Consider the following 12,830-nt stretch of genomic DNA (forward strand, 5'->3'; position numbering starts at 1 on the left):
GATACGATGTAATAAACAAGAATCTTAAGACGTCCACATAAGTAAAAGTCCAGAGAATAATTAATGATTCGAATGGTAATTGATTCTACTCTGATAATTCGCCGATCAGTGTTATAACATTATTATTAAAAAAGCTTAACCAGTAAAACAATACAGAAGTATAAACGTACTCATATCTCAGAAGGGAAACATTTTCAGGCCCATGTTCCTATACCCTTCTTTCAGATTTAAGTTGAATACAATACACTGTATTTTTCAGACATATATTTCACCACCTATTTCAGTTACACCCTGTACTGAAATATATTCTTTCGTCACCCACCAGAAATCTTTTACTGAATAATACACTTCTCAAATACGGAACTTAATTTAACTGGTAATAAAGCCATATATAGTACAGTGATGTCAAATTAAATAATTCGTTTAAATCTACAAATCAAGCGTCCTTCCACTTTCACAACATTTAACGATACTAGTAGATAACTAATTTAAATCAGTGCGCCTGAGAGACACACTTAAAGTGCAAGGAGTTAATATCCCAGGACTTTCTACGCGTGCGCTCGAAATTAGTTGAGTGAAGTACTGCACTTGGTGTTTACAATGGTACTATACGTTCTGTTTCTTGCAGCCATAATTCATCGTTTCCCGAGGATATTGTTAATTAACTGCTTCCCAGAGGACAAGTCGAGTCATTAAAAACTGCCGTCTTTCGTTGGAAATCCGTTCGAATCGCGTGAATCGCATTCCACTTTTCTACTCAATTAGCGGTGTGGCCGGTGCGCTCGCGTCTAATGCGTGCAATTAAGTGTAAAGGCTACGCTGCTACCCAGAAGGCTTTTAAATCGCCCGACTGAGTTCACCCTTTAATCCTATTAGTCTCGCTTTACCCTACGCGGCACCAGCTCCTCGCGTAACGGACACACAGCCGTACTAATATGTATAAAAAAAAGGGCAAAAGAAACGCGTGATACGTGTGCAAATGATGCGCAAAGGTTCAAGGCCTCCTGGGTGCATCGGGATTGGCAAACAAAGCTGAACCACTCGATCGGTGTGATAAAGACACCGATACGTGCCACTGACACCACTGGACAAGTTTTAATCATTAATTTAAAAAAAATCATATTACGAGAACTAGGAGAAAACAACTAGGGTCCTCCAGCGTAAGCAACCCCTTCAGTAGTGTGCAACGTAATTCGAATTTTATTAATGCAACGTCGATGGGAGACGTATCGCCAGTTAAAGGTAGAATTCTAAATCCATTTGATTCTGCAAACCAGCTTCGATTTAAATAATATGTCAACCACGAACGTCTATAGAATCGCTTCGATCTGTACGACTGTATAGAGTGGATGGAAACAGGTGGCACAACTAGTAATAAATGAAGAATGTTGCATTAAATCTGCAGATAGTCGACTTTGAAAACTCGCCTCATCAAGGAATTGATCAGTAACTACGGTGCAACTATTGAGTCCCCGTGTACCTACCAGTGTAAATTGTAAAATAATTTTCATTCGAAGGGGCCTCATTTTCGAAGGAATCGATTTTTCGCCAATTGCACGCGAGCTCCGCAATTTCGCCTTATATCTACACCAGCGCTGATTTTCTGTTTGTTAAATCGAATTTCCCAAGAACCAGAAGCTGTAACAAAATTGTATTCCACACTTTCGATTTATTTCTGAAATAGGAGTCAACCCTATGCCTAATTGCGCCACCTACCCCCTGACCCACCCTCTACATATTTCACTTCCCTATAAGATCTGCAACAAATTCTTCATCGTACACCAGAAGTCTTGAAATTGTTCCAAGTGTTTCCATTAACTGGAGGAAGGGGGTGGTTTTCGAAAAGTGGTTGTCTCCAAATAATTAGACTGCCAAGAAAATAAGGAACACAGTCTTCGTGGTCTCCAAGCTCGTTCAGCTTTGCTCGCCAGTGGGTACTATAAGAAGCTTGTGCGTTGGAATGCAGTTGGTTACAGGGGGTGGCTGGTTCTATAGGCCAGTATAACAACAAACGTGACGGGTACCTCTGAAGACCCCGCGGGGTACAATCACGCAGTAGCGGGGGACAGCCTCACACGGGCACCGGCGGCATGTCCTGCTGATGGTCCTTCCAGGCGATCGTCGACGACGGAGGGTTGGTATTTGGGGGGCAGCAGTCGCCCCACCGTAGCGAGGTCTTCTGGGAGGGGCTATTCCTTGTTCTAAACGCGAGGCCGCCCATGGGCGCTGATGGCCATCGATTTTCACCCAACTCACCGAACCTACTGCTTCCCTGCTGCTACCTTTGCTTCCTCCTGGGTCCCCCCCTTCGCCCACGGTCTCCAGTACCGATCGTGGAGATCAGTACGGGTCCTTCACCTGAAAGAGCGACGTGCATCCTTCCTCAACTGTATACGCGTCTCTTGGAGGAAAGGGACAGCGCCGCGACGGGAAGCACTTTCTCCGATCATTCAATACGTAGCATCGCGTAGTTTCCCGACGAGTTTCGCTAGCTTAACGAGATCGCAGTTTATTTACTACGTGGCTCTGATTCATGCTGCACCGAAACTGGCATGGCTGCCTTGATCGACTCGAGCATGCTCTCACTCCACCGAAGTCTCTGGAGATTCGAAAGTGAGTTAGCTATCGCTCAGCTTCGCCGCGAGTCCTATGACAGCGGCAACCCCCCCGGGAACAGCGTAGAATTGGTATTTTTTGTCATTCGGAGGAAGTACACTCGCGGGTATAGAAAGTGGCCCGCGTTACGTAACTGACGAAAGCACCAAACGCGTTCCAAGTAACCCGACTGTTATCCCTTTTAAGACGGCAGGCTAGTCGGACGAAGCTTCTTCTACGGCTCATTACGTTTCCAATCCCCCCCTCCGTTCGTGACACGAGCTCGCGAGACGCGAAATGCGACTATACCTGATCCGGGTATCGCTACGATCGATGGGATCGGGCTACGTTCCGCTAGCGGTGTCACGCATTTACGTCACCAGGCCAGAGCGGACAGGACAGGCACGAAAGTAGTGAACGCGTACACACATGGAGCTCTATCTACGTTTAAAAGCCATCAAACGGGGTCCAGAAAAGAAACACCTCATTCGTGAAACAGTCTACTGCGATCCATTCCAGGGGCGAAGCTCTACTTACAGATCCGCCAGGCGACGCTCCCGAGTTCCCGGAACTCCCGTTTCCACCACTGACGCACGTCACAGAGGGACTCGGCCTGGAAGCGAGCCTCAGGTGTCCCCTGGATCCTGGCCGATCACTTTCGCGCGCGAACCATCGGCGAGTACCTCGAAAATTGTCCCGCACGAACGACTCCGTGACGGTCTAGTAACCGAGGGACGGTGGGGGTGGTGGTTGCGGAGATCGTTTGAGATGAACCGAGCAAGGCGAGAACGTGGGCGGGATAGAGGCGGAGGGTGACGAGCGCAACGAGCGCAATTCCCGTGACCGTTGTCCTCGTCCTGCTCGTCGCCGTCGACGGAACGTCGTGCTGTCAGCGTGGTGAACGGTCGTGGAGGCCACCCCGTACTGAACAGTCGGTGTCTTTCTCGCAGTCGAGGACCGAAGGAGGGACGGTTTCCGTGATATTGATTCGACCCCCGTGACGTCATACCGACTCACGGGGGTGCGTCCCACCCTCTGATTCTGCCGCCACCTCTCTCTCTCTCTGTCTCCTCCCTGGCTTCCCTATGCCCTGTCTCCATCCCCAGACCAGCTCCACTCTCCTCTCCGTGTCCTCACCTCCTCTTCAACCACCGACGGGGTCGGGGCGGGGGCGTGGACTGAGTGAAGAGGCGCGAGTCTGCGCTTAAAATACCAACGCTAACGCGAGCAACCCTCCCCGCCCTACACCATCGGGGGATCCCGTTGTATGAACGTGATTCCAGGTGGACGAAGGTCTTCGATGCCTTGGTGTATGCCAGCGAGTAAATTGAACTAATTAGAAAATCAGGAGGCCGTGTTTAGGAGGGCGCCCGGGCACCCATCGACTGGGATCTCCACTTGGCGCAGGTCAATGGAAACGAGTGGGCCGCGAGGGGGCTTGTGAGGGAAGTCCGGGCGTGGGAAGCAGGGTCTGTGAGGATTCTTTAGGGGCCCTTGTGGACGCTGTCGCATGGTAATGGAAGGTGTAACGTGACGTATCTGGATCGGGGAACTTGTTTTGCTTTGGCAGAATTTGGCGGGTGTGTGGAATTGAGGGGCCCGGTGGAGAACAGGCACGTGCCACCGCTCTGCTAGTGTATTGCGAGGTGGTGGAATTACGCTACATCGCAGGGACGAATTCGTGGCACAAGGAAACGAAAATTTATGCGGATGAGGCATGTGCCTGTTTTCCACAGAGGGAAGGGTATTGGAAACTGGAAGAAATGTGACGGTTAAATTACTTCGAGGGGATTGAGCAACCCGGGGGTTGAGGGTTTTTAGAGTTCGGCGAGCTTATTCTATTCTTATCTAACGAATATTTCACACCGCTCTGTGGTACGTTAATCCTGTATAATTCTTCTCATCGGCAGAAGTTAAAATTAATTTGAATTTTTCAATTTTGAACATCTTTTGTGTCGAAACAGTAATTCGGTTGCTTGTTGGGTCCAATTATTCTATGAACCCTCCCGAATACAACGATATAAATTATTAGTGCATTACAAACATTTAAATATGTTTAAGCAACGATCAAAGGGAAAGGAACACCCGAAATGCACCCACTTCTGTAGATATCTTTCAATTTATTTCCAAAACTGAGGACCTAGGAGAACATCTGACTACTCCACGCGATGCAGCAGACATTTTTCCTTCGGAAGGCATCTGACAGAGGTGGTAAGTCACGTTTTGTTTTCAATACAGAAACGAAATAGTTTGGCAAAACGTGCGGCGGCGACAGTGGTAGTCACGCGCGGTAAGCGATTGCGTTACGCTGAGTGGCAGTGAATCGCGCGCCGCCGTTGACTACCACTGTCGACGCCGCACGTTTTGCCAAACTATTTCGTTTCTGTATTGAAAACAAAACATGACGTACCACTTCTGTTGATGCCTTCCGAAGGAAAAATGTCTGCTGCATCGCGTGGAATAGTCAGATTTCCTCTTGGACCCTCAGTTTTGGAAATAAATTTAAAAATATCTGCAAAACTGGGTGAATTTCGGGTGTTCTTTTCCCTTTGATCGTTGTTTAAATATATTTAAATGGAGTATTCAAGCAACCGAATAACTATTACTGACCCAAAAGATGTTCAAAGTTGAAAATTTTCAGTTTTTTTTTTCAAAATCGAATTTCTCGAAAACTGGGGAGGGTTCATAGAATAATTTGACGCAACGAACAATTGAATAACTATTACCGTTTCAACACAAAAGATGCTCAAATTTGAAAATTTGCAGTTTTTTTTCAAAATAGATTTTTCTCAAAAACTGAGGGTGATGGCGACAAACGGTTTGCGGATTCGTTTTCCGCGCACGAAAACCTATAAGAAACCGCTATTGAATGTTACAAGTCCGAAAAAAGTAAAATTTTGTCGAACTGTGTAATATACCAAAAGTTTGATAAGTTATCTCTACAGGGTGGTCCGCGTGACCTTAAACAGCTAATCTCTTGGGAACTACTGGACCAATTTCAATGATTCTGATCTCAAATTTCACGGATTCAGTGGATCTTCAAATCTATGAAACGAGCGCTTCCCAACCACCCGTCTGGGGAGTCAAAATGGGGTTTAAATTTTCGTAATTTCCGTTAGAAGGCAAGCAACTTTTGTCTCGAGCACTGTTTTTACAACTGGCTCTTCAAAAATTACGAGCGCTTCAATAACAGATTCTTCTCAAAAGAAGCTTGTAAAACTGTAGTCTGACGGTATGTTTTCTATCATGAAAGGAGCTTGATGAACCGACGGTGACAGCGGCACTGTACATTTTCATTACTTCTTACATATATTTACTCCTACGCCCACACTGTGCAACGCAACGCAGGGTACGAAATAACGGTATCGTTGATCAGCTCACAGGTCAGAGATCCTCGACGAGGTGCCCAGGTTCTTCAGACGCGACTACGTGTACACGCGAGAGTAAACATCGGCAGCGTAATGGACGGCAGCGGAACGCTTCAATGAATGCGAAAAGGCGTATGACCTCTCAAATGGATCATTTCAAAACGCACAATCCGACGCAGATAAATTTACGGCAGATACAGCTAGCTTACAGTAGTGGTCTGAAGATAGTTTCAATTATTGTGAATGATGAGAAAAATAATATTCTTCCATTACATAGAATTATATCTTTTATCTCCCTTGCCAGAATAGTCCAGTGATGCCAACAGAATACTTAAGGGGTCATCCCGGTTAGCGGATTTTCAGGAATTTATTGCGACGAAAATAATTACAGTAATGGAATAAAACTTTTTTCTATTTATTAAACTACATTTGTACAGTAAATAAAAAATATAAAAGTGATACAATTATTGCTTTTAAAATGCTTTTGAAAGCAGTCTTGATGACATGTTTAATGATTCATTCCTCGCTCGTGAAGGAGATTTTACCTGTTAGACTTATCTGAACCCAACAATTCAAACAGATTCTTGATCAGTGTGACTGTCGCTATCGCCAGGAATATAATTAGTGATTTATCTTCAAAATTAGCAACATGGCGGTCAAAATGAAAACATTTTGTTTGGCTTTTTTTGTTGTTGCTATTTTCGATTCTAAAGGTAGGTGAGACTCAATGAAAATACTCGGTTGTAGTCCCTGTGAGAGTCATACGTGTGCAGATTAAGCAGTTAAATTTATAAAGCAATCGGTTCGATAGATTTTGAGATTTTATCTTCACGATGTGACAAAATGAGATTTCGAGACAAAAGGGTTCAAAGTTTTTATTTATAGAGACCGAGCCTCTGCGCTCCCTACAAAATGCCACTGTAGAAGCTAAATTAATCGGTATTTTTCCATGAAAAATTAACAGTACATTCTTGAGGATATGTACTTTCAAAAAACGTTTAAAAAATCGATTTTTTCAACTCGTCTAACCGGAATGACCCCTTAAAACCTAGTATTAAGTTAGTTACACAGTTTGTAAAAATTTGAGTCTTAAACTTTCTTTGGACCATCGTATACAGTTAATTAAATTATTACTCGAAGGATTTAAGGCAGAGCAAAATTGATGCGAGAATTTAATTCCGTTTTATTAAAAAATATACACATATATATGAGTTTTCAGGTTCCAATATTATTTAACCTTTAGAAGGCCGGGATTTTTTCATTGAAATTGTAAAATTTATTTACATAAAATTTATGCATAATATATACTACCAAAATGGTCGGCAAAGTATCCAAATTCATAGGTGGTTACTATAGTTATAGTGGCCTGGCCCTGTAAAAGTTAACAGGATTTTGATACATGTGGTTTTACCAGTGGCGGATTTAACAGGGCGGCTGATAAGCAGTTGCCGCCTGGGCCTCTGCCCAGAAGGCCCCTCCAGGGTCCCATGTAAAAAAAAATTATAATTAGGTATAGGTATCCGAACACTACATTTTGTTTCGTACTACTACACTTGGCCCGTTTTTGGCAAACTACCTCTTCATTTTCCCGAAAAAATGGGCCCCTGCCCCGAAGGCCCCCTAGGGTTCTGTCTCAAAAACAAAATTATGTTCCTAACCACGCTATATTTTTTTCTGTACTACTACACTTAGCCCGTTTTAGTAAACTACCTCTTCATTTCCCCGAAAAATGGGCCTCTGCCAAGAAAGATCCCTAGGGCCCCAACTTAAAAAAATATTATGATTTTAATCAAACACTACACTTCTTCTGTACTACTACACTTGGCCCGTTTTTGGCAAACTACCTCTTCATTTTCCCGAAAAATGGGCCCCTCCCCCGTAGGCCCCCTAGGGTCCTATCTTAAAAACAAAATTATATTTCTAACCACGCTATATTCTTTTCTGTACTACTACACTTAGCCCGTTTTAGTAAACTACCTCTTCATTTCCCCGAAAAATGGGCCTCTGCCAAGAAAGATCCCTAGGACCCCAACTTCAAAAAATATTATGATTTTAATCAAACACTACATTTCTTCTGTACTACTACACTTAGTCCGTTTTTAGTAAACTACCTCTTCATTTTCCCGAAAAATGGGCCTCTGCCAAGAAGGATCTCCAGGGCCTCACGTTAAAAAAATATTATGATTTTAATCAAACACAACATTTCTTCTGTACTACTACACTTAGTCCGTTCTAAGCAAATTACCTCTTCATTTTCCCGAGAAATGGGCCTCTCAGAACGTTTACCACTTGGGCCTTCTTTCTTAAGTCCGCCACTGGGTTTAACATTATTTGGATCATATATGATGGATATACGAATTCTATAAATTAAGACAGTTGGAGTAATATAGTCAGAAAAATGAATGAAAGTGGGGAATGAACGTGACCCTAAATATAGATGTAACATTGCGTGCTGTCACGAAATTGTACAGCACTAATATTTTCCTTAGAGAGCAGAGTGACTACCTGCTACCTGTGACTTCTGAAACTCCAGACATTTACAAACGACTGAAAAATTAAAATAACAGTAACGCATCGTCCATCAAATTACGGAGATTTATTATCCAGAGATACCTACTAATCTGTTATTCAATGCTGCCAACGGAAGAACGAACACTTGCGCATAAAAGTACTTAATCCTCCACTGCCGGCATCTTGATATTTTGCACTTTAAATGATGGAACAAGATGTTTCTATTATGCAGGAAGTATACACATCATCTTCCTTGAACACAGCAATATACTTTCCAATATATGTGGCGAGTAATTAGAGAGAACTTTATACCATCGATTCGAATTGGATGTTTCACAGTCAAGAATCTTTCGCGAAGTCTGAGATAGATTATAATCAGACACGGTATCCGAAGAACGCGCTAATGAGTCATCTCTGAGAATCTCTCGTTCTCCTTTCTTTAACATTTTATTCAGAGCTGATGTGGCAATTAAATATTAAAAAAGTCCCGATTGTATGCTAACGGTAGGAACCGTTTCCAATTAAAATTTCATCTATACAGGGTGTCCCACGAAGTTATTTAGTCACTCCTAAGTTTCTTAGAAACATAAAGAATTACGGAAGGAGACTTAGTTAATAAAATTGGACCTGGATAACTTGAATCTCAAGGGAAGAGGAAAAAGCTTCGAATTATAGAGATTTCGGCTTATCGAGTTTTCGAGTAAGAGAGATTCAACAATTTTTCGACTTATAAAGCTGTACTTAAAGCAAGACAAATTCAAGTTTTAAAGGTCAATTGTTTATTGTATACCTATAATCAAATATTCCTACAACTTATGTAGGGGAGAGGCTTGCAGGTTGCCACCCCTGCTGTACTTCGACTTTCTAGCAGTGTCATAACCTCAACTCTGACTCGCATCGACGTTAAGGGGTTAGGCCACCTTGGACGGAGCAAAATTGCAGTCACTTTCGGCATTTTTTTTTAGGAAGATAATGAAATAAACAGAAAATTTAATATAAAGTCTGTTATTGCACAACTCTCGCCAGAGAAAATCGTATTTTTCTTTCCTACAAAATGGCGACGGTAGAGCCGTGATACGCAAGATCTTGAGGAGCGACGTTTACCACGGTGTTCAATCTCACGGCTATACCGTTCGACCTAGAACAAAAAACCAAAAAGTTTTATTTTCTCCATGACTAAATCTAGAGAAGTACGTAGCGGTTTTGCGATATCTTGAATATATCTCTTGCAATTGACACTTTTATAAAAAAACTGCAGTTTTTCTCCCCATGCTCACCATTCCGAGACAAATTAATATTTCTGGATTTCCCTACGTACTTCACTAGATTCAGGCATGTAGAGAATAAAACTTTTTGGTTTTTTGTTCTAGGTCAAACGGTATAGCCGTGAGATTGAACACCGTGGAAAACGTCGCTCCTCAAGATCTTGCATATCACGGCTCTACCGCCGCCATTTTATGAGAAAAAAAATACGATTTTTTCCGGCCAGAGTTGTACAATAACAGGCTTAGTATTCAATTTTCAGTTTATTTCATTATCTTCCTAAAAAAAAATGCCGAAAGTGATTGCAATTTTGATTCGTCCAAGCTGGCCTAACCCCTTAAGGGGGTAGCTACCTGCTGCAGAATATCGACATCCGCGCCTCGTTGAAAGCCTATAACTCGGCTATTTTGGGGAATATTTGCGTCTACAATGACTTAAATTATTCTTAAAACTTCACGTAATAAGAAAATGCAAAGAAAAAAATCGGGTTTTCAAAACTTTCAGGGTGGCGTAACCCCTTAAGGGGTCATGCTCAATCAGGAGGCCGAAAAAAGGGTGGTCTTTGGAAATTTTTTACTCAAAAGCTATAGCACATTTCTCAAAAAATCTTTCTTGCTTTTAAGGATTGCATCTAGTATCGTGCATCGTATTTTTTTTATTTAAAAATATTTATCAATAACTGAGTTATTGTCTACCACTCGAAGGTTGTCTAAAAAAAGGCTTCTGCGGTGACCAATGCTGCTCCAAAGTCGATTATCTGAAATAAAAAATTCAAAAGAATTTACTTATTATATTGTATTGTCTAGTATTTGAACTGAGATTTTTTCGAAATATTGATTTGGGAAAAATGGCTGATGTTTAAAGTAAAAGTTTCAATTTTTATCATAAATCTTGCCTGATTTTCGTCAATTAAAAGAAAACTATTACTAGATAATATAATATAATAAGTAAATTCTTTTGAATTTTTTATTTTAGATGATCCACTTTCGAGCAGCAGTAGTCACCCTTTTTTTAGAGAACCTTCGAGTGATAGACAATAACTCAGTTACTGCTAAATATTTTTAAATAAAAAAATTACGATGCACGGCACTAGATGCAGTCCATAAAAGGAAAAAAGATTTTTTGAGAAATGTGTTATAGCTTTCGAGTAAAAAATTTCCAAAGACCACCCTTTTCTCGGCCTCCTGACTGAGCATGACCCCTTAAGGACAACCAAAAACATTATGACCGGCTTCAGAGCTACTGAAATTTGTCCATACGATCCAGGTGTTTTCAACGACTCGCATTTCGTTAGTCTTGGCGTTGATGAAGTAAATGCAGAGGCTTCCGTCGTTGACAGGGAATTCGATAAAAACGAGCAACGCTGCATTGTCGTTGATAGCGCACCCATCGATACAACTGCATCCGAGCCATCAACATCTGGCACCTCTCGCGCTTCGAGCTTGACCTCTGTGGTTTCTTCGATCGGACCCTTGAGAGCGGCAACACCGCAGGAAAAGTCGAATTGTGGTCCGAAGCCACAGAGAACAACGGTTTTGACTTCGCCGAAAAATGTTGCGGTTCTTAAAGAACGACGAAGGAAGCGGGCAGCTGCAAAAGAGAAGAAGGAAGCCATCGCTGAAAAAAAGAAGCGCAAAGTTTGAACGAAGAGAACACCGAAACGAACGCCTGCAAATAACGAAAAAAAGGCTTCGCCGTCAAGTGGTGAAACCGGTGATGACTGTATGATTTGTTTAAAGAAAATGCCTGACACACACTTGCCCGAATTGTGATTCCGATGACGATTTTGAATAATTCCATACCATTTTGCAGATCTGATTTTTCATGGCAATTCCATTCATTTTTTTTCTTGTTTACAGCCACTGACTTCAAATAAAATTTAATAAATTTTGAAAAGTTCTCTGAATCAGGTTTTTACTTGAGTTATTTTTTTACACTTTCAGCGATTTTTCTAGGGGTGGCAAACTGCAAGCCAAAATTTCAAAGAGTCAATTTTAGATACTTTCGAGAATTTGCAGTATAATTTTTCTTTTTCGAGAGTTTACATGATTTCTAGCTCAGGATTGTAGCTCTACACTTCCTCTCTCCAACTTGCACCATAAATCAACGTTACGTTAATTCTATGACGAGTTATGCTCAAAAAAGCTAAGGGGTGAAAACCTGCAAGCCTCTCCCTACTAGATATATAAAAATAATTATACGACATTTTATGCTCGAAATATTACTCTTTATCGCAAATTAAAAAAATTGTGATTTTGCTTTGTACTGGTCTTTTAGTTTATTGTAAATCAATGGGATTTTCAATCGTGAATAATAGAGAGAAAACATTTTCCACAGTATTTTCAGGTCTTTCTACGAAATTTCGTAATACATGTGTAGAAGTAAACCTCGACATGCAGAGGTCGGAGTTTTTTTAAATTCGAGTTGCAGACTGAAATAAATAATTTAACATGCAAAATATAGTTCGAGTTAAGGAAGTTTTATTTCGAGTTGCAGAGGTGTTTACAGCGAATGAAGAAAATTTCGACTTATAGAGGTTTCCGAGTTATCGCGGTTCGGCTGCGGTTAATACATTAAACAACTGTTGAAAGTGTTCGATGGAGGATCATTCGAACACTTCTTGGAGCGTAAGTATCCAGCGATATCTGCTGATACGCGACAAGAATCTTGCGAACTTAAAATTTAAATAACTTTCAAACTAATAATTTTCCGACGTAAGTACCTTAATATGTAGGTACTTCCTTGTAGGGGGTAAAAGATTACATCGATTGTGCTCAAAAGAATAGAGTTCCATTGTAAAAAATAGTAAGAACAATTGCACAAATGATGCATCGATACAAGTGCCTGAAGATGATTTCACTTTACCTTACGACGTGTTTTTCCATCCCCAAACTTATTAAAAATACACCTCGCCCCATTTGCCTGGTGCACCCTATGTATTGATGAAATAGAACTGGTCTTCCACGTTCCACATATCCGTTTTAGTTGAAGCACAGAATTTGTTCGTGACTCACACAGTCAGCACAGTTTTCTAGCTACCTTAAGTGCCTACCTATTATAATATACCCGTGGCTCTGTGTGGGTTTGTATGCG

General features: G+C 41.7%; 1 protein-coding gene across 1 annotated transcript in view; it reads right to left on the reverse strand.

Annotated features, from left to right (window-relative positions):
* Positions 1 to 3,626, reverse strand: part of Cht (choline transporter) — a 40,574-nt gene extending 36,948 nt beyond the window's left edge. The window contains exons 1-2 of the mRNA XM_076830463.1: positions 3,133 to 3,626; positions 2,025 to 2,358 (exon numbers count right to left, since the gene is read on the reverse strand). The gene's annotated coding sequence lies outside the window, so the exon portion shown is untranslated. The remainder of the gene's footprint in view (positions 1 to 2,024; positions 2,359 to 3,132) is intronic.
* Positions 3,627 to 12,830: the final 9,204 nt, after the last annotated feature.

The sequence above is a fragment of the Andrena cerasifolii genome, chromosome 1 (assembly GCF_050908995.1).
Source record: "Andrena cerasifolii isolate SP2316 chromosome 1, iyAndCera1_principal, whole genome shotgun sequence".
NCBI classification, from domain to species: Eukaryota; Metazoa; Arthropoda; class Insecta; order Hymenoptera; family Andrenidae; genus Andrena; species Andrena cerasifolii.